Source organism: Lepidochelys kempii, chromosome 11 (assembly GCF_965140285.1).
Source record: "Lepidochelys kempii isolate rLepKem1 chromosome 11, rLepKem1.hap1, whole genome shotgun sequence".
Classification (NCBI taxonomy): Eukaryota; Metazoa; Chordata; order Testudines; family Cheloniidae; genus Lepidochelys; species Lepidochelys kempii.
This window is the reverse complement of record NC_136390.1, coordinates 73,122,815-73,144,353: the sequence shown is the minus strand read 5'-3', so window position 1 is coordinate 73,144,353 and position 21,539 is coordinate 73,122,815. Positions and strand designations below refer to the sequence as shown.

The window sequence follows — 21,539 nt, the reverse complement described above, 5'->3', positions numbered from 1 at the left end:
ATCCAGAGACACTCAGGTTTTTCTGCAGTTTCATACTTGAGCTCTGAGCAGTCATACTGCTCCCTTATGTACAGTGCAACTCCCCCACCTTTTCTGCCCTGCCTGTCCTTCCTGAACAGTTTATATCCATCCATGACAGTACTCCAGTCACGTGAGTTACCCCACCGAGTCTCTGTTATTCCAATCACATCATAATTCCTTGACTGTGCCAGGACTTCCAGTTCTCCCTGCTTGTTTCCCAGGCTGGTGTCTCAGTCCCTCAGGAGTAACTGCTACCCCCTCTGCCCCTGCCAGATTTTGTCCTCTGACACCCTGCACAAGTGCCTCACTCCTGGGCTTAACTCCTGCTCCTCCCCCACTCTTTCCTGATTTTGCCCTTTAGCCCCTCTCCTACTGCTGCCTCCAGCTGCTTCACCCCCCCGACCAGTCAATTTCCGCCCCCTGCTCAGACCCTGGCCACCCTCCTACTCCATTTTGCCCCCTTTGCCCCTTTTTAACCCCTGTCTAAAGCTGTCCGCAGAACTTTATGGATAGTAAGGGCAGGATGAAGGGCAGTGGCTTCAGCAGATGTACTGATCATGCTCAGTACAGGTAAGTAGCACATTACTACGGAGAGCACTTTATTACACTACACCTTGCTGGATGGTCCCGCGGGCTGCAGTTTGCCCACCTCTGGGCTAGGTGGACCTTTGGTCTGACCCAGTATTGCCATTTGGATGTTCCTATGTCAGTACCCGACCTGCGCCTAGGGAAGCTAATGATCCAACCAGGACCAAATTCCCCGCTGAATCCTGGCCAGCTGCCACCTGGGGCACTCTGCACATTGGCTGGGAAGCAGCTCTCTGCTCAAGAAGCTGATCTTGGAAGGCTGAAGAGGCAAGGCACAAGGCCAGCGCTGAGTGCCTGGACTCCCTCCTGCTGGGACCCTTCTCCAGGTCCCCTCCAGCCCCGCCTTTCTGGGATTCTCTCCCACCTGCTCTGCCTGGCCGGGCGGTGGTCTTAGCACACGCCCTCCGCCCAGGGGAGCCAGGCTGAGGGGCAGCAGGAGGCAGGGAGCTCGCCAGCCAGGCAGGAGACCGTTCTCGCTCTACGGTGCTGCCCCTCGGCGATTCCCTGCCTTTCGGCTGCCTGCCTTTCCCCCGCGGAGCTGGCAGCAGGGGGCGAGGGCCATGCGGGCCCCAAGGGGGCAGCAGGAAAGGGGGACAGTGGGCAGCAACGTGCCCCGCTCCCCACCCCACCAGAGACTCGGTGTCAGCTGTCCGGTCCACCTTCAGCCGCCTCCCCGCGCGGCGGTGATTCCTGGGCGGGTGCAGCGCCGGGAGCGGAGGGGGCTGGCGCGCGGCCCCGCCCTGCTGGGTTGTACTTGCCCAGCCGCGTCAACTTCGTCCCAGCTGGGTCCGGAGGGGGCGCGTGGCGTGGGGCAGCCGGGGCCGGCCGCAGGAGGGGGCGGGCGCGTGGCGTGGGGCAGCCGGGGCCGGCGGCAGGAGGGGGCGGGCGCGAGGCGTGGGGCAGCCGGGGCCGGCGGCAGGAGGGGGCGGGCGCGTGGCGTGGGGCAGCCGGGGCCGGCGGCAGGAGGGGGCGGGCGCGTGGCGTGGGGCAGCCGGGGCCGGCGGCAGGAGGGGGCGGGCGCGTGGCGTGGGGCAGCCGGGGCCGGCGGCAGGAGGGGGCGGGCGCGAGGCGTGGGGCAGCCGGGGCCGGCGGCAGGAGGGGGCGGGCGCGAGGCGTGGGGCAGCCGGGGCCGGCGGCAGGAGGGGGCGGGCGCGAGGCGTGGGGCAGCCGGGGCCGGCGGCAGGAGGGGGCGGGCGCGAGGCGTGGGGCAGCCGGGGCCGGCCGCAGGAGGGGGCGGGCGCGTGGCGTGGGGCAGCCGGGGCCGGCCGCAGGAGGGGGCGGGCGCGTGACTTGGGGCAGCCGGGGCCGGCCGCAGGAGGGGGCGGGCGCGTGGCGTGGGGCAGCTGGGGCCGGCCGCAGGAGGGGGCGGGCTCGTGCCACGGCTTGCAGCAGCGTCGGGGCTTTTCCCCCTTCCCGTCCCGGGGCAGGGCGGCCTCGGTGGGATCCAGGCTGCCCTGTTTCCCTTGGGAGTCTGGGGTTCCTCCCCGCCGCCCCACCGCGTGCCAGGAAGAGCAGAGAGAACTTTCTCCTGGCGGTGGGTTGTGTCCCAGGCTTGTCATGCTGCAGACGGGAGGCGTTTATGCCATGAAAGAGAGGAAAAAGCCGGTGCTGAAAAGGTAGGTGTGTGAGAGAGAGCAGCTCCCCTTCCCGGAGCGTGTGTACATCGCCTGTGCTCACCCTGGGGCTTTACAGGGCTGTCTGGGCTCTGCTGGGTAGGTGCTGATGCTGGTTTGCTTTAATCAAAGGGCAGGGGTTTCCTTTGCCCCTAGCTCCTGCTCACTCCAGTGCTCAGGCAGGTTGTCCCCTGGCTCCAGTTCATTTCCCCAGTCCCCTCGAGTCACCCCCGAGCGGGACTGCACAGACCTCACAAGGCTTGGTTTTCTGCTGTCTCTTTACTCCCTCTTCGGCTCGCTTATGTCTAAAGTATTTGCTCCATAACTGGTTGTAAAATACACTCCGAGAGAAGTCTGGGTCTCTGGGATGGGCCTGCTGAAACAGCTTGCGGCTTCTCTGACGTCATTTAAATCCCCTCTGGATTGTACTGTTTGGCTCTGAAATTCGAAATTGTCCCAAAGACCCACACAAGAGTTCTCACTGAATACATGTGCTTCCCCGGGTTCACTTAGCAGCTCCGCTCCAAAGACAGGTTGACTCTTAAAAAAGCAATTCCCAGGGAAGAAAGAGAGCACAAGGGTGTTGTTTCCTGGTTTGAGAATTCTAGTCAAAATCCTTTCCAGGTTTTTTAAAGTTATAAATTCTATTTGGGGCTGTGAGAACTTGACAGAAATCACCACAAAATGAAATGGGCAGTGATTTGTGGAAAGTTGGGACATTTGCTCTAAGTAATCTAAGGATGACAATCCAGGCTCTGGGCCAGGTTCTTAGGATGTCCTACAAGTAGATCAGCTTGGTGGAGACACTGGGCTATTCTTGTACTAATAAAATGAATCAGGTTTTTCTGTCCAGTGCCCTAGAGGAAAGATGATTCCTTCCACTGGAGCTGCAGAGAGAGAGAGAGAAACCTTTGCCCTTGCTGGAGTGATAAGTCAGGGCAAAAGATAATGGCTCTGATTCTCCACTGCTTTGTACCTGTGCAGTCACTAAGGCTGTGCAAAATTCTTTCAGATCAGAAAGATGAGTGCTTCTCTCTCACTTTGCATGGGTGTAAATGATTCCACAAGTTTTGGGGAAATGGGGGATCAGGCTTCCCCTGCTGTCCCCTTGAGATTTCCAAGCACTTACCATTTCAAAATGTCTACTGGTTTAGTGTTGAAACATTATAATATAAATGTTTTATATACATATCAGATTATTACTCATATATTATATTAAACTTAATTTTAATGAAATGCACTGAAACAATAAAGTTGAAATGAAACAATTTGACATCATCAGAATGATTCATTTTGACTTTTTCCCATAAAAAAATTCATTTAAATTGACACATTTTCTGATGGAACACTGTTCTTTCAGAAGTTTTGTGACTAACTCTACACGTGACCATGTCCCAGACCCAGAGCATTCAGGGTATCTGGCAGTCCCTCCTCAGAATGTGCCAGGACTGGAAGACAGATAGTCATAGGTATGGCAAAGTTTAGAAGGAAGGAAAAATATGCCATGCTGTGCCTTCTGATGCATGTGGTTCAATGTATGATGCTAGCTGATAACGATAGCACCCCCTATTGGGAAAATATTTGTTGTAGCACAGAGTGGGGAGCCTCCTACTACTCAACAGTAACTCCTTTGGCCAATGAAGGAGCAGTGTTGATGGGTACTCCTGTCCAGTTGCTGGCAGGAATGATTGCAGTTTGTGTTTGTTTGGGTCATACTAATGGAGAATTAAAGAGATTAAAGAGAGTGAAATGGCGTAGTAGGGGGTCTCATGGCCTTGACTGGGACACAGGACCTCGCCAGACCAATTTGTAATGTATTAGCCCTGCAGAAAAAAAATCTCAAGTACTAGTGTAAAAAAACTTGCTGTAGGAACTCCACCGAACCATCTTAAAATGGGAGAAGTAGGCTGTCTAGTTTGGATGTGGAGGGACTTCTTCATTTCTCATGCTGGGAGCTGGAGGTGCTTATGAGCATAATTGCACTGTTCTCTTTAAATCTGGAGTAAAAAGCCAGGCTGGCAGGGTTGGGGAAGGTTCTAAGCACTACAGTATAGCAGGGGCAGAGTAGTTTTAAGGATGATACTGGCTTCCTGATTCTAACACAGACCCTTGTTCAATGTGTGAAGAAAGTGTCTTTCGGTGGTTTTTCACCAGGGTCACATGGCAGTGCTTTTATGCAGTGTTAAGGCCAGTGTGTATGGGGAGAGGCAGGAGTGGACTGCAAAGAACGTTAGTGTAACTTGGTATTATGAACTATCTTTATGGTCAACATTTTCTGGTAGGAATTAGGATTTTATTTCTTCCAGAGAGAAGTGATCACAACTTAGAGTTAAATGAGGCAATCTGAAATAATACCCAGCCCTTATAAAGCACTTTACAAAGGAGGTCAGTATCATTATTTTGCATCTGGGAAACAGGCACAGAGAGGTGGGTCAAGCAACCAGCCCAAGATCACCCAGCAGGCTAGCAGCAGAGCTGGGACTCCTGAATTACAGGCCAGCGCTTTATCCACTAGGTGAAGTTTTTAGAACATAGTGAGGGCTTGAATCTCCGTTCTCCAGCACTTTGCAGTCATTTGTATTAGTGCTAAGCAGGTGGCAAACATTGTCAGATCACAATGGTCGCATATTAGGCCCACTTAGCCCTGGTGAAAAGCATCACTCATGGAGCAGGGCACTGGCAAATCAGATTGGTTTAGGACACAGGTTGTTGTTGGTTTAAAAGAAATAGCAGTTGCCAAGAATGTCAGCTGTATGATGTGTGAGAGTGGTGGACGTATGGAGGAGATTCTCTTGAGGAGAAATAGTTATCCTTTGCATTACAGCTGGATTAAATACTGCTTTGAATCTGCGTTACTGTGTGTGAGTGGGCTGGAGAAACCAGATTCAAGAGGACTAGATGGGTGACAGGATGGGTAATGAGCTAGGATATCATCTCCCAGGTTGCTGTGTGAAAGTGACACAGTGAATTACCAAGCAAAATAAAATAAAACACGCAAGTCTAAGTCTAGTACAGTAACAAAACCGATTACAGATAAAATCTCACCCTCAGAGATGTTTCACTCTAGGTGACAGTTGCCTTTAAGAGAGGAGCTGGTCTTGCTCCAGCTCCACAGTGGATGTGTGTGCGCTTCACAGATGCCACTGCCATGGCAGCCTCAGCAAAGAGGACAAGCAGGGAAGTGACTGTGAAGTTGCACTCTATATGATTTTATAAAAATATGCTAATGAGTGTGAATATAATGTAACTGGAATATGCTTCATGCAAAAGGTCTCTTGTAAGGTATCATTACAAAGCTTATAACCTACTGAGCGTGGTCATCCTATTTGTATAAATGTATCTTTCTTGTATCTGAAACTAAAAATATGAAATATAACTCTGAGGTCCTATTGTAGTTATGCAAAGTGTGGGGCCATTAATGGTGGTTTGGAATCTTAATGGCTCCCATTAACCAGGACAATTGGCTGTAGATGGCTCTGTTTTACTTGTAAGTCCTCCTGTATAGTGTGTGCTGGCAAGTGGATAGTGGGTTCTTACAGTGACATGTGATCGTGTCATCTGAACTGGAATCCATCTTTAACCTGGTGTTTTTCCATTTAGAAGGAGGGGTGGGAATGCAGAGGGACAAAGGATTCCCGCCTTATGCAAAAGATCCTGAGCTGGAACAAGGGCTGTACCAGGGGAAAGGATTGGGCCCAGACTAGGAAGAAGTCCAGTCTGTGAAAGAAACTTATTGAAACATCTCTGAGGGTGAGATTTTATCTGTAATCAGTTTTGTTACTGTACTAGACTTAGACTTGTGTGTTTTGTTTTATTTTGCTTGGTAATTCACTTTGTTCTGTCTGTTACTACTTGGAACCACTTAAATCCTACATTCTGTATTTAATAAAATCACTTTTTACTTATTAATTAACCCAGGGTATGTATAAATACCTGGGGGGGGGCAAACAGCTGTGCATATCTCTCTATCAGTGCTATAGAAGGCGAATAATTTATGAGTTTACCCTGTATAAGCTTTATTCAGGGTAAAACGGATTTATTTGGAGTTTGGACCCCATTGGGAGTTGAACATCTGAGAGTTAAAAGACAAGAACACTTCTTAAGTTGCTTTCAGTTAAGTCTGCAGCTTTGGGGCATGTGGTTCAGACCCTGGGTCTGTGTTGGAGCAGACTGGCGTGTCTGGCTCAACCAGGCAGGGTGCTGGAGTCCCAAGCTGGCAGGGAAAGCAGGGGCAGAAGTAGTCTTGGTACATCAGTTGGCAGCCCCCAAGGGGTTTCTGTGATCCAACCTGTCACAGTGACATAGGACTGAACTGTCCTTCCACCAGCAGCAGTGGACGGGTAGTCTGGTCAGGTCAAGATGAGACATAAGGGCAGGGCTGTAAAGCTTCAGATCTGAGCAAATTGGAATTTCCCTGGTATACACTTTTTACTTTATGAGTAAGCAGTCTGGTTAAAGTGGAACCCCAGCTCTTCTGTACAAGCTGTCCCTCTCCCTATGATTTCTGCAGTGTCTAATGAACAACCTGTGCCTCTTTACAACATCTTCTCATCCATGGAGACCCTGGGAGTTCCTTGTGTGTTGAGCCAGGAGCATTTAAGAGGAAGTTATTGTGGAAGCTGTAAATTTAAGCCTTCTTCCTAGTAACCTAAATTTAGCTCCCTCTTTCTGACACTTCCCTGCATCATTGGTGAGTAGGTGCCATAGATTCCTCCACAGAGCACTCTCAAGGTTCGTCTGGACGCTACAAGAGATCCTTCACTCTTGCACCTGATTGGCAACTCACCAAAAGGCTCCCACTGCCTCATCATACTCAGTTATCGTTTTTTCTAAGGAGAGCCTCTTGTATCATTGCAGTCTGCCTATTTCTCCGAACTGTGTCCCCATCTCCTCTTGTGCGTGAATAATGATCTTCTGCCTTTACTAGAAAGTGGGCCCCATCTAAGGAAATTTGTCCCAGATCTAAAATGCATTAGGTGCCTTAAATGGAGCAATATAAGAGCATTACATTTTGTTCTGCTTTTTATAATCTTACAGTTTGTGTAAACTAACTTTACTGTACTTCTGTGAACAAGCTAGTTTCTGACTCCTTCTAAAAATAAAAGGAGTACTTGTGGCACCTTAGAGACTAACCAATTTATTTGAGCATGAGCTTTCGTGAGCTACAGCTCACTTCATCGGATGCATACCGTGGAAACTGCAGCAGACTTTATATACACACAGAGATCATAAAACAATACCTCCTCCCACCCCACTGTCCTGCTGGTAATAGCTTATCTAAAGTGATCATCAAGTTGGGCCATTTCCAGCACAAATCCAGGTTTTCTCACCCCCCACACACAAACTCACTCTTCTGCTGGTAATAGCCCATCCAAAGTGACAACTCTCCCTACAATGTGCATACTTAGAGACTAACCAATTTATTTGAGCATGAGCTTTCGTGAGCTACAGCTCACTTCATCAGATGCATACCGTGGAAACTGCAGGATTTGTGCTGGAAATGGCCCAACTTGATGATCACTTTAGATCAGCTATTACCAGCAGGACAGTGTATGGTGAATAAGGGGATGCCAGGGTATCACACCCACAGTCAAAAAATCCTTTATCCTTTTTTTTTTTAAAAGGATGAGCATAGTATGATTTCAAAAGTGTTTACGCCTTTTTCATGTTGAATATATGAAAACACTGGTGTCAATCTGTCATGCATGACTTATACAGACAAGTCACAATATCTAACCTCAGTGAGAATTAGGGTATATATTGCCAGAGGCTATCATTACAAAGCAGCATGCAAATAGGATTTTAATTTTCTATCCAAAACTTAGAATTATTTGAAATGAAGACACAACGGCAGCCACATCGTATCATTTTCAAAGACAACTCCTCTGCCCCTCTCCCCAAACATGGAATCAGTCCTGCCAGCTGAGTTTTGATATCGGGGGGGGGGGGGGGGGGAAATCAGCTTTAAACACTGGCAGATCTTGTTAACTGATGTTGCCTTAAACAGCAAGAGTTCCTGTTGTTCAGAGCAAGGTGCAGGGAGTTTGCAATTAGACAATTCACATCAAAACAAGATCAGCTGGACTGCAGGGATAACAATCTATGCAGATCAAGGAAGGCCACATGTCTCCGGCTGGTCTCTTCTTCCTTTCAAAAGAAGACTAAATTCATTAGCCAGTAGGGGAAACTCAAGCCAAGGAGATTTGGGTGAAATCCCAGCCCCACTTAAGTCAATAGCGAAACTCCCAGTGGCATCACTGGGGCCAGGATTTCACCCTCAATGTGTCAGGTAACAAATATGGGCCAGATCGCAATGTTGCCTACACTCATGATATTTAATGCATTTCTTAAAGTACCAGCTCCTGGAGGCAGGTGATTAGGTGAGAATCTCAGCTCTCAGGGTTCTTCTTCTTCTTTATTTGTAGTGTGGTGTCATGTAGGTGAACCAATCATGGATCAGTACCCCACTGTGCTAGCTTACACTCAGGTCATGTCTTTATCCTAGACATTCAGAAACCTGAAGGCAAATAAAAAGAACCCTCAATTTAAAAAAAATCTCTGGCTTAAAAATTACTTCTTGTGAGCTGAAAACACTTGGCAATACTCTGACCATAATACTTCTGCTCACACTGAATAGCACCTTGCTGCACAAGTGCTGGTTCAGCGTGGACGTTTTGGGGTGAGAGCTGCTATTGAGCATGGATAGCTGGGTCACATAATGCAGTATCAAGTGCTGAATAGCCTTGTATGCATCTTGTGGATCTCTCCCATTGCTTCCTGGGAAAGAAGGGGAAGAGTATTAAGGAAAGGGTGTTAATTTTCCAAGTGCAGCTGTCCAGCTCCAGGGTACAGGATTTCCTTCTAGTGTTACTAACAATTGCTGAGAGAGTTTTGATATGAACAGAGCTCAAGTGGAGTTCAAATGCAAGTGTCTCTGGTCCTTCTGCTTGTGCTTGGTAACTGTAGTGAGCAGGTGATGACAGTGTAATCTTGAATGGGGAGCCAGAATGAGCTGCCACTGGGGAGGAGGGAGCAGTCTTAGGGCAGGACAGACCATGCGTCCTAGGAAGGTGGACTGATGCTCCCTGTTTGTTTAAGGCCAGGAGAGCAGAGTGGCTCAAGTCTGCCCTTTTACCTCATTACTATTAAGCTTTAGTGGTCGGAGGAAATGGCCCATGGGAGATTTGTCCTTGCCTAGAGGATGGACTTGGGAGGTTGAGGCAGAGCAGCAAGCATCCCAGCCTGAGTGGGGGAAGGAAGACTTGCTTGTCGAATTCCGAGCAAAGACTTCTGGGAAGGGGAGGAGTCTGAGGCCCTTTATAATGCATCTGCAACTTAGTCAGTGCTTGTGAGAGTAGCATCATGGGAGGAGATGCTGCCCAAAGGAACATTCCTTCTTGATGAAGCCTGTTGGCTCTGTTGGAGAAGACCTTGGGGATCAATATTACTAAGCACTTTGGGGAATGGGCCTGTACACAGGTTCATGAGACTGTCTGTCTGGTTTTGAGAATCTACTCCATCTAGATATTCATAATAGGGTTGGCTCCAGGAATCTCACTTTCCAGGTGCAGTGCTTCTAGGAATGAGGATAGAAATCTCACTCCTTTCTCCCCTGTCTGTTTGCTTCTGCTCCTAGAAAATACAGAGGGTGCAATGGGGAAAGAGGAGATACTCGTAGGTAGCCAAGTGCTGAGTAACAAAAAATGGAAAGCACCCAGTCTCACCATTGCCTGATGCCTGGAGTTGCAGGGAAGGTATAATGGAGAATGCTAGTGGAGGATCCCTGTACTTTTGAGAAAGATGAGAATCTCGGCTAGTGAGTCCTAGGCCAAAATTCTATTCTTTCTCCTTGCTTGACTGATAGAGCAAGAATGTATGTGGTAAAGCATCTAATTCTATGTAGGCATCTCAGGTAACCTTGATGTCACAGTTGTGGTCCCAGTTTTAAGGGAGCAAGAAGCAATACTTTCAGCCATAACCTTCCTCTGTCTTGAAATCTTTAATATGCTAAATATTAAAGACGGGATTTCAAAAATGCACAGTGTTGGCCTATCTCTGCTCCCCATTGATGTCAAAGATAAAAATCCCATTGCTGTCAAAGGGAGCGGTTAGGCCAATGCTGAATGATTCTGAAAATCCCTATTGTGATAAGTTTTATCCTAATTTTAGTTGAATGATATTTATCTCCATGTGTAAGCCTTAGGCCTGGTCTACGCTACGAGTTTGTCGGATTTAGCAGCGTTAAATCCGAATTAACCCTGCATCCGTCCACACAACAAAGCCATTTTTTCAACATAAAACTGATTTCTGTACTCCTCCCCAACAAGGGGATTAGCGCTGAAATCGACATCGCCATTTTGAATTAGGGTTAGTGTGGACGCAATTCGAAGGTATTGACCTCTGCGAGCTATCCCACAGTGCACCACTGTGACCGCTCTGGACAGCACTCTGAACTTGGATGCACTGGACAGGTGTACAGGAAAAGCCCCAGGAACTTTTGAAGCTCATTTCCTGTTTGGCCAGGCAAGCTCATCCGCACAGGTGACTATGCAGTCCCAGAATTGAAAGAGCTCCAGCATGGACTGAACAGGAGCTACTGGATCTGATCGCTGTATGGGGAGAGGAATCCATGCTATCAGAACTACATTCCAAAAGACGAAATGCCAAAACATTTCAAAAAATCTCCAAGGCCATGAGGGACAGAGGCTACATCAGGGACTCAACACAGTGCTGCGTGAAACTTAAGGAGCTCAGACAAGCATACTGGAAAACCAAAGAATCAAACAGACGCTCCAGGACAGAGCCCCAAACATGCCGCTTCTACGCTGAGCTGCATGCAATTCTAGGGGGGGCTGCCACCACTACCCCACCCCGTCCGTGGACTCCGATGATGGGGTACTCTCCGCCATGCCTGAGGACCTAGGGGTGACAGTGGACGAGAAGCTGGATATGAGTCAGCAGTGTGCCCTTGTTGCCAAGAAGGCCAATAGCATTTTGGGATGTATAAGTAGGGGCATAGCGAGCAGATCGAGGGACGTGATCGTTCCCCTCTATTCGACATTGGTGAGGCCTCATCTGGAGTACTGTGTCCAGTTTTGGGCCCCACACTTCAAGAAGGATGTGGATAAATTGGAGAAAGTCCAGCGAAGGGCAACAAAAATGATTAGAGGACTGGAACACATGAGTTATGAGGAGAGGCTGAGGGAGCTGGGATTGTTTAGCCTGCAGAAGAGAAGAATGAGGGGGGATTTGATAGCTGCTTTCAACTACCTGAAAGGGGGTTCCAAAGAGGATGGCTCTAGACTGTTCTCAATGGTAGCAGATGACAGAACGAGGAGTAATGGTCTCAAGTTGCAGTGGGGGAGGTTTAGATTGGATATTAGGAAAAACTTTTTCACTAAGAGGGTGGTGAAACACTGGAATGCGTTACCTAGGGAGGTGGTAGAATCTCCTTCCTTAGAGGTTTTTAAGGTCAGGCTTGACAAAGCCCTGGCTGGAATGATTTAACTGGGAATTGGTCCTGCTTTGAGCAGGGGGTTGGACTAGATGACCTACTGGGGTCCCTTCCAACCCTGATATTCTATGATTCTATGATTTTGCAGACGAGCAAGATGAGGAGAAGGAGGACGAGCTTGGGGAGAGCACACAGTACACCGTTCTCTCCAACAGCCAGGATCTTTTTATCACCCTGACTGAAATACCCTCCCAACCCAAACAAGCTGGAGAAGGGACCTCTGGTGAGTGTACCTTTTAAAATATAATACATGTTATAAAAGCAAGTGTTTTTTAATGATTAAGTAGCCCTGAGGACTTGGGATGCATTTGTGGCCAGTACTGCTGCTGGAAAAGACTGTTAACATGTCTGGGGATGGAGCGGAAATCCTCCAAGGACATCTCCATGAAGCTCTCCTGGAGGTACTCCCAAAGCCTTTGCAGAAGGTTTCTGGGCAGAGCAGCCTTATTCCGTCCTCCATGGTAGGACACTTTACCATGCCATGCTAGTAGCAAGTAATCTGGTATCATTGCATGACAAAGCCTGGCAGCGTATGGTCCCGGTGTTTGCTGGCATTCAAGCAACATCCGTCCTTTATCTCTCTGTGTTATCCTCAGGAGAGTGATATTGTTCATGATAACCTGGTTGAAATAGGGGAATTTAATTAAGGAGACATTCAGAGGTGGCTGTTCCTACTGGGCTGTTTGCCTGTGGCTGAAAAGAAATCCTCCCTGCAGTTAACAAAGTGGGGAGGGGAAGAGCATTGGCGCTGAGCTGTTCGCGTTTGGCTAGCAGGGATCTTCCCTGATACCAGCCACGCGGTGGGGGGAGAGGAAAAGCGATCATCCCAGAGAATTGGATGGGGGGAGGGGGTTAGTTTGGTTTGTGCTGCTGCACATTAACAGGAAAACTGCAGCACTAAATGGCCAACTCAACGTGCTTTACTTGGTATGGGAAAGGAGGGGGCTGCTGTTATGAAGGTTGCAGAAGCCGAAAGACTATGGCTTACCATGGCCGCCTGCAAGCCGGATTCTGTTGCCCGGCCCTGCATGTGTGATCTCTGTTAGAGAGCTTATTCCTTCACTCTCCCACTTCCCTGGTCCTTCTCACATGAACAGAGAGCAACAATACCCGAAGTCCGAAGGTGCAAACAATTCGATGTTTATTGGGGTGAACTTCCAGCAAGCTTAAATACAAGTTTCTTTTCCTTATTTCCGAATCCCAACTTACTTCCTGTTTGCCCCTAATTTATATAGTAATATTCTTAGCTATACCTTAACCAATCCTAAAATATTGTAACATGATTATGTAACCAATTATATCCCACCACCTTAATTAGTTTACACCCAGCAAAATTAATTATACAGCAGACAGGAACAATCACAGAACCACACAGAGATTATACGGACAAACAATAGCAAAGTGGGAACTATAATGGCAAGACAATACAGAAGTGAGGATTTCACATCCCAGTATTGATAAGTGAGTTCTTGCCAGACAGGGTGCTATCAAACTAAGTTTTCTTTTACATTTTCTAGGCACTTCCCTTTCTCTGGAGCTGATAGGCACTATCAGGACAGGATTGTATTCCTAACAGCCCAATAGCACCTTCTTTCCATGTGACTACTTTGGAATGTGGGGATGTGACCGGTCGCTTCCCAGCTTATGGCTGCCTCTGTCGCTTAGCCAAAGACCTTAGCCTAAGAACAGGGCCCCAGACTGTCACAGTAAGAGAAGGACCTTACATTGGCAGACAGTGATTTTGATTCTTTCTTTTATACCTCTGACTAGCCAAGTGATAAGAATACACCTAAATTCTTAAAGTTCAGGCCTGTACAGACAGGCCTGAATATCTATATCCTAACAATCTCTAACACCAAAGCCACAGGCACTCAATATAAGATGCAAAATGTGACCTTGTACCAAAATCACATGTGCTATGTAATATGAATAGTGTTGTTCACCGTGAAAGAGTATAGCCATTGTTCTGTAAAATGTATCTTTTTAAATACTTCATTCCCTTTTTTTCCTCCAGCAACTGCAAATGTTTCAAGCCTCCCTCCTCCGTCCCAAAGGCTATCTCAGACAAGGCAGCAAAAAAAACGCAGGCGCGATGAAATGTTCTCCGAGCTCATGCAGTCGTCCGGCATTGACAGAGCTGTGTGGAGGGACACAATAGCAGCGTACAGGACAGTGGACGATGAACGTGAGGAGAGGTGGCGGCAGAAAGATCAGAGGAGGCATGAGGCAATGCGGGGGCTACTGCGGGATCAAACGGTCATGCTCCGGCATCTGGTGGAGGTTCATGAACGGCAGCAGGATCACACCTGCCGCTGCAGCCCCTGCTTAACCGCCCTCCTTCCTCCCCAAGTTCCATAGCCTCCTCACCCAGATGCCCAAGAACACAGGGTGGGAGGCTCCGGGCACCCAACCACTCCACCCCAGTGAACAGCCCAAGCAACAGAAGGCTGGCATTCAACAAGTTTTACAGTGGCCTTTGCCTTCCCTCCTACCCTCCTCCCACACCCCACCCAGGCTACCTTGTGAGTTATCTCCCTATTTTTATAATCAATTAATAAAGAATACATGGTTTTAAAATGATAGTGACTTTATTTCCTTTGCAAGCAAGCTGTGATCGAAGGGGGGAGGGTGGGTGGCTTACAGGGAATTTAGAGGCAACCAAGGGGGCGGGTTTTCATCAAGGAGAAACAAAAAGAAGAGTCGCACAGTACCCTGGCCAGTCAGGAAACTGGTTTTCAAAGCTTCTCTGATGTGCACCACGCCCTCCTGTGCTCTTCTAACTGCCCTGGTGTCAGGCTGCGCGTATTCAGCAGCCAGGTGATTTGCATCAACCTCCCACCACACCATAAATGTCTCCCCCTTACACTCACACAGATTGTGGAGCACACAGCAAGCAGCAATAACAATGGGAATATTGGTTTTGCTGAGGTCTGAGCGAGTCAGTAAACTGCGCCAGCGACCCTTTAAATGTCCAAATGCACACTCTACCACCATTCTGCACTTGCTCAGCCTATAGTTGAACAGCTCCTTACCACTGTCCAGGCTGCCTGTGTACGGCTTCATGAGTCAGGTCATTAAGGGGTAGGCTGGGTCACCAAGGATAACTATAGGCATTTCAACATCCCCAACAGTTATTTTTTGGTCTGGGAAGTAAATCTCTTCCTGCAGCCGTTTAAACAGACCAGTGTTCCTGAAGACGTGAGCTTCATGAACCTTTCCCGACTATCCCACGTTGATGTTGGTGAAACATCCCTTGTGATCCACCAGTGCTTGCAGCACCATTGAAAAGTACCCCTTGCGGTTTATGTACTGGCTGCCCTGGTGGTCCGATCCCAAGATAGGGATATGCATTCTGTCTATAGCCCCACCACAGTTAGGGAATTCCAGTGCAGCAAAGCCATCTACTATGACCTGCAAGTTTCCCAGAGTCGCTACCTTAGATAGCAGCAGCTTAATGATTGTGTTGGCTACTTGCATCAGAGCAACCCCCACAGTAGATTTTCCCACTCCAAATTGATTACCAACTGACCGGTAGCTGTCTGGCATTGCAAGCTTCCACAGGGCTATTGCCACTCGCTTGTGAACTGTGAGTGCTGCTTTTCTCTTGGTATTCTTGTGCTTCAGGCCAGGGGAAAGCAAATCACAAAGTTCCATGAAAGTGCCGTTAGGCATGCGAAAGTTTCGCAGCCACTGGGAATCATCCCAAACCCGCAACACTATGCAGTCCCACCAGTCTGTGCTTGTTTCCTGAGCTCAGAATCGGCGTTCCATGGCCTGAGCCTGCCCCATTAACACCATGATCTCCAAATTGCCAGGGACCGTGGTTTTAGAGAAATCTGTGTTCGTATCCTCATCACCGCGCTGCCGTCGTCTCCTCGCCTGGTTTTTCAGGTGCTGATTGTGCATAAACTGCACGATAATGCGCAAGGTGTTTACAAGAATTAGTAGGGGAAGCAAAAGTGGATGGGAACCTGGAAGGCAGTGACCATGAAATGGTTGAGTTCAGGATCCTAACACAAGGAAGAAAGGAGAGCAGCAGAATACAGACACTGGACTTCAGAAAAGCAGACTTTGACTTCCTCAGGGAACTGATGGGCAAGATCCCCTGGGAGAATAACATGAGGGGGAAAGGAGTCTAGGAGAAGTGGCTGTATTTTAAAGAATCCTTATGGAGGTTACAGGGACAAACCATCACAATGTGTAGAAAGAATAGTAAATATGGCAGGCGACCAGCTTGGCTTAACAGTGAAATCCTTGCTGATCTTAAATACAAAAAAGAAGCTTACAAGAAGTAGAAGATTGGACAAATGACCAGGGATGAGTATAAAAATATTGCTTGGGGATGCAGGAGTGAAATCAGGAAGGCCAAATCACACCTGGAGTTGCAGCTAGCAAGAGATGTTAAGAGTAACAAGAAGGGTTTCTTCAGGTATGTTAGCAACAAGAAGAAAGTCAAGGAAATTGTGGGCCCCTTACTGAATGAGGGAGGCAACCTAGTGACAGAGGATGTGGAAAATCTAATGTACTCAATGCTTTTTTTGCCTCCTTCTTCATGAACAAGGTCAGCTCCCAGACTACTGCACTGGGCAGCACAGCATGGGGAGAAAGCGACCAGCCCTCTGTGGAGAAGAAGTGGTTCGGGACTATTTAGAAAAGCTGAACAAGCACAAGTCCATGGGACCGGATGCGCTGCATCCGAGAGTGCTAAAGGAGTTGGCAGATGTGATTGCAGAGTCATTGGCCATTATCTTTGAAAATTCATGGCGATCGGGGGAGTCCCGGATGACTAGAAAAAGGCTAACGTAGTGCCCATCTTTAAAAAAGGGAAGAAGGAGGATCCTGGGAACTACAGACAATTCAGCCTCACCTCAGTCCCTGGAAAAATCATGGAGCAGGTCCTCAAGGAATCAATTCTGAAGCACTTAGAGGAGAGGAAAGTGATCAGGAACAGTCAGCATGGATTCACCAAGGGCAAGTCATGCCTGACTAATCTAATTGCCTTCTATGACAAGATAACTGGCTCTGTGGATGAGGGGAAAGCGGTGGACATGTTGTTCCTTGACTTTAGCAAAGCTTTTGACACGGTCTCCCAAAGTATTCTTGCCAGCAAGTTAAAGAAGTATGGGCTGGATGAATGGACTATAAGGTGGATAGAAAGCTGGCTAGATTGTCGGGCTTAACAGGTAGTGATCAATGGCTCCATGTCTAGCTTGAAGCCGGTATCTGCCAGCAGATCGAGGGATGTGATCGTTCCCCTCTGTTCGACATTGGTGAGGCCTCATCTGCAGTACTGTGTCCAGTTTTGGGCCGCACACTACAAGAAGGATGTGGAAAAATTGGAAAGAGTCCAGCAGACAGCAACAAAAATGATTAGGGGACTGGAACACATGACTTATGAGGAGAGGCTGAGGGAACTGGGGATGTTTAGTCTTCAGAAGAGAAGAATGAGGGGGGATTTGATAGCTGCTTTCAACTACCTGAAAGGGGGTTCCAAAGAGGATGGCTCTAGACTGTTCTCAGTGGTAGCAGATGACAGAGCAAGGAGTGATGGTCTCAAGTTGCAGTGGGGGAGGTTTAGGTTGGATATTAGGAAAAACTTTTTCACTAGGAGGGTGGTGAAACACTGGAATGCGTTACCTAGGAAGGTGGTGGTGGAATCTCCTTCCCTAGAAGTTTTTAAGGTCAGGCTTGACAAAGCCCTGGCTGGGATGATTTAGTCGGGGATTGGTCCTGCTTTGAGCAGGGGGTTGGACTAGATGACCTCCTGAAGTCCCTTCCAACCCTGATATTCTATGATTCAATGGTCATAACTGCTGCGGTGAGCTGAATGGGCTCCATGCTTGCTGTGCTATGGCGTCTGCTCGGGCAATCCAGGGAAAAGGGCGCAAAATGATTGTTTGCCATTGCTCTGACGGAGGGAGGGGCAACTGACAACATGGCTTACAGGGTTGGCTTACAGGGAATTAAAATCAACAAAGGGGGTGGCTTTGCAAGAACCGGAATGGCCCCCTCAAGGATAGAACTCAAAACCTCAAGGATAGAACTCAAAACTGGGTTTAGCAGGCCGTTGATTTCATGGAGGGAGAGAGGAGAAAATGAATACAAAACAAATCTGGTCTATTTCTTGTTTTGATCCACTTCATCTATCTTTATACAACTTGCTGGCAGCGGACTGTGCAGTATGACTGCTAGCCATCGTCATCTCCTGGGTGCTCGGCAGAAGACGGTGCAGTATGACTGCTGGCCATAGTCTTCTCCTGACTGCAGGTAGGACTGAATCACCATGAGACTAAACTTAAAAGGGAAATGACCTGGCTGAGTCACTCCCATGTTTGCCCAGACACCCCGACCTCATCGATGACGGCTACCAGTATACTGCACTGTCTGCTGCCAAAAGGCAATAAGCTGCTGCTGTGTAGCAATGCAGTAGCACGTCTGCCAGCATCCAGGAGATATACGGTGAGCTGAGCGGGCTCCATGCTTCCCATGGTATGGCGTCCGCACTGGTAACCTAGGAAAAAAGGCGCGAAACGATTGTCTGCCGTTGCTTTCATGGAGGGAGTGAGGGAAGGGGGGCCTGACGATATGTACCGAGAACCACCCGCGACAATGTTTTAGCCCCATCAGGCATTGGGATTTCTACCCAGAATTCAAATGGGCGGTGGAGACTGCGGAAACTGTGGGATAGCCACCCACAGTGCAACGCTCCAGAAGTCGATGGTTGCCTCACTACTGTGGGCACACTCCGCCGACTACATGCACTTAGAGCATTTGTGTGGGGACACACACAATCAACTGTATAAAAACGCTTTCTACAAAACCGACTTCCATAAATTCAACCTAATTTCATGGTGTAGACAAGGCCTTAGTAGTTCTACCCAGAGGACAGAGGGATTGAGATAGGGTAGTATTTAGCAAATGTAGGGACACTCTAAAAAACAAGTCACTGTTTCTGTCTGGAAATTGTTTTGGTGTCCATTTTCAATGTAAAATCTGCAATGTAAAATCCAATTCAGCTATAAGTCAAACAACATTTCAGTTTTGGGTTTTCAATGAAGAGTCAAAATTTCCTATAAGGGAAAAAAAGATTTTTTTTCATCTAGCTCTGGTCCTGGGGTTTGTTTTGGCTGGCCTGGGCTTGGCTGTAATACCATGGTATTGTAAAGGGCCTGATTCAAGACAAATTACATCCTGCTTCCCCATCACAGAAACCTGCAGACTTCCACAAGGAGAACTGAAAGAAAGACGTAGGTCATGGGCGGGTGTATTCTGTAGCTTTGGAACCATTACAACATTGTGGGAGCTCTAGTACTTTTCATCGAATTAGGCACAAAATGAAATGTAAATCTTGATGCTTCTGTTTAGTTTTCCAAACCTTTGGAGTGGGGTAGGAGAGAAAAGCACAATTATGTGCGTGTCTGTGATAGACAGCTCTGGACAGCACACACACATTAAGGTGATGGGCACACTGTAGGTACCTAGCTATAACAAGATGTTGTCGATTGGACTATTTTATTCAGTACAATCATGTCCGTTTTAAATATTTCTGTTACATAAGGCCACAGAAAATCTCTGCATTTGAGCTCTGTAAGGGTGGGACTTGTTCTATGCTCCCTCCCTCATGACTTATTTCATAGTGATGAGATAATTGATCTGGGCTGCTGTACAGTCAGATCAGCCTTTGATGTGTTTTGCTTCAGAGAGAGGCTGGGATGGGAGAACAGAGTCACTGTCTATGTTTGGTCTTCCTGTGGGCAGAGACACTGTTCTTGCAGCGTCTGTGCCCCACTGTGTGAGGCACTATGATGTGCTACCCTTGTGTGTTCTGCCGTAATGCTGCATTAGCAAGACTTTTGAATTGACTGTGGTTCAGACCTGAGAACAGCAGGTCTGGTTTGTGGGTTCAGGGAGGTGCTCTGGACATGCTGGGGGTGGTCATGCTTGCTGGGAGGGGTCATGGACTTGAAGTTGGGGGAGAGCTGAGCTCTAGTCCTACTTCTGCTGCCACTGACCTGCTGTGTGTCCAAGATCCACTCATTTGGGGTGCCTTCATTTTTGGCAGCTGCACACCCAGGGTTTCGTCCCCTCTTATTGGAGTCGTGGATTCTCAGCCCCTCTGAAAGCCCTAGGTGTGTCAAAACAGATGCTCTTATGAAGACTTTGGCCTTGAGGTCTCTGCCTTTATTCTTCCACCTGTAAAATGTGGCTTCTGCATAGCTCACGGGGCCATTGTGGCTTAACGCTTTCATGCTGAGAAAGCACTTTGGGATCCTCCGATGGGAGCTGGAAGAGCAAGGCAGAGGATTAGAAGTGTTTTGTGTCTGGCTGACTAAGGAACAGCACTGATGGTTCCATTCAGCCCTCCATTGCTAGAAGAATGGTAGCTCTGACAAGCCTTACCCAGGAGCTCCCATCTTCCTGGCTCTCTCATGGACATGCAGGTCTCCTGAGAGTTCCCATCTGACTACAGAGTATGAGGAGTTCACAGCCCACTGCAGTTAATTATTGTAATAGTTTAATTCTCTGCTCAGGGTGTAGTTGGAACAGGCCCCACTCTGAGCATTTGCCACCAACTATACAACCATCACCTCTGTTGGCATTGGCTCAGACCCTTTGCTCTTCACCCCATAACAGGTTACTGCCTTCTATAAGAAGTCCATTACCAAGCCTGTCCTACATGTCTTAGAACTAGAGTTGCCAAATTTCTATTTGCAGAAAACTGAATTCCAATGCCTCACCCATGCCCCGAGGCCCCACCCATGCCCCGAGGCCCCACCCCATGCTCTCTCCATCCTTCCTCCCTCCCTCCGTCGCTCGCTCTCCCTGCACCCTCGCTCAATCACTCATTTTCACTGGGCTGGGGCAAAGGGTTGGGGTACTGTGGGGGGAGGGGGAGCTGTGCAGGCTTTGGGTTGGGGCAGGGGCCCAGGGGTTTGGAGTGCAGGAGGGGGCTCAGTGCTGGGGCAATCGGTTAGGGTGCGGAAGGAGGTTCAGGGTGCGGGCTCCAGGTAGCGCTTACCTCAGGCAGCTCCTGGAAGCGGCACATGTCCTCTGGCTCCTAGGCGCAGGGATGGCCACTTAGCTCCGTGAACTGCCCCCGCAGTTCCCATTGGCCGCAGTTCCCAGCCAATGGGAGCTGCAGAGCTGGCACTCAGAGCAGAGGCAGCACGCAGCGCTCCTGTGGCCGCCCCTGTGCCTAGGAGCCAGAGGGATATGCCAGCAGCTTCCCGCAGGTGCCTGTCCTGCTGCGCTACCGACCGGACTTTTAACAGCCCGGTCAGTGGTGCTGACTGGAGCTGCCAGGGTCCCTTTTCGACCAGGCATTGAGGTAAAAAACTGGACACCTGGCAACCCTACTTAGAGACAAAGGCCACCTTGTCTCAGCTGTAGCAAACAGTTTGGTGGTGTCTGTAGACATTCATCATTCCCCACCCCCCCAAAAAAAGAAAACCCTAACCATTTTAGCAAGCTGCTTGCTGTATCAGAGCCTTTGCAAGTGTTTGCTTCAAGATGGACATAATCCTAGCCCTTTTCTGGTACGTACAAGGGGAAAACTCAACTGTGGTAGCAAAGTGACACTGAAAGAGCTGGGAGGGGAAAAAATCTCATTTTGGAAAAATTTCTCCAATAATTTTGTCAAAGCAAAGGCTTTTAGGTCAGATTTGAGGCCTAATAAATTTATTTTAGAACTTAAACAACTTGATTGTGGACAACTGTGCAGGTTCCAGAGAATTCATTTTTATTATCCACCACTCTTCAAAACGTTTTATTAAAGAATAGACATTATGTATACTGCGGCCTCT

At 48.5% G+C, this 21,539-nt stretch overlaps 1 long non-coding RNA gene across 1 annotated transcript; it reads left to right on the top strand.

Annotated features, from left to right (window-relative positions):
• The first annotated feature begins 1,970 nt into the window (after positions 1 to 1,970).
• On the top strand, positions 1,971 to 14,313 carry LOC144930954 (uncharacterized). The gene is made up of 3 exons (XR_013636471.1): positions 1,971 to 2,225; positions 11,825 to 11,959; positions 13,751 to 14,313. It is a non-coding gene; the product is annotated as an uncharacterized LOC144930954 (long non-coding RNA).
• Positions 14,314 to 21,539: the final 7,226 nt, after the last annotated feature.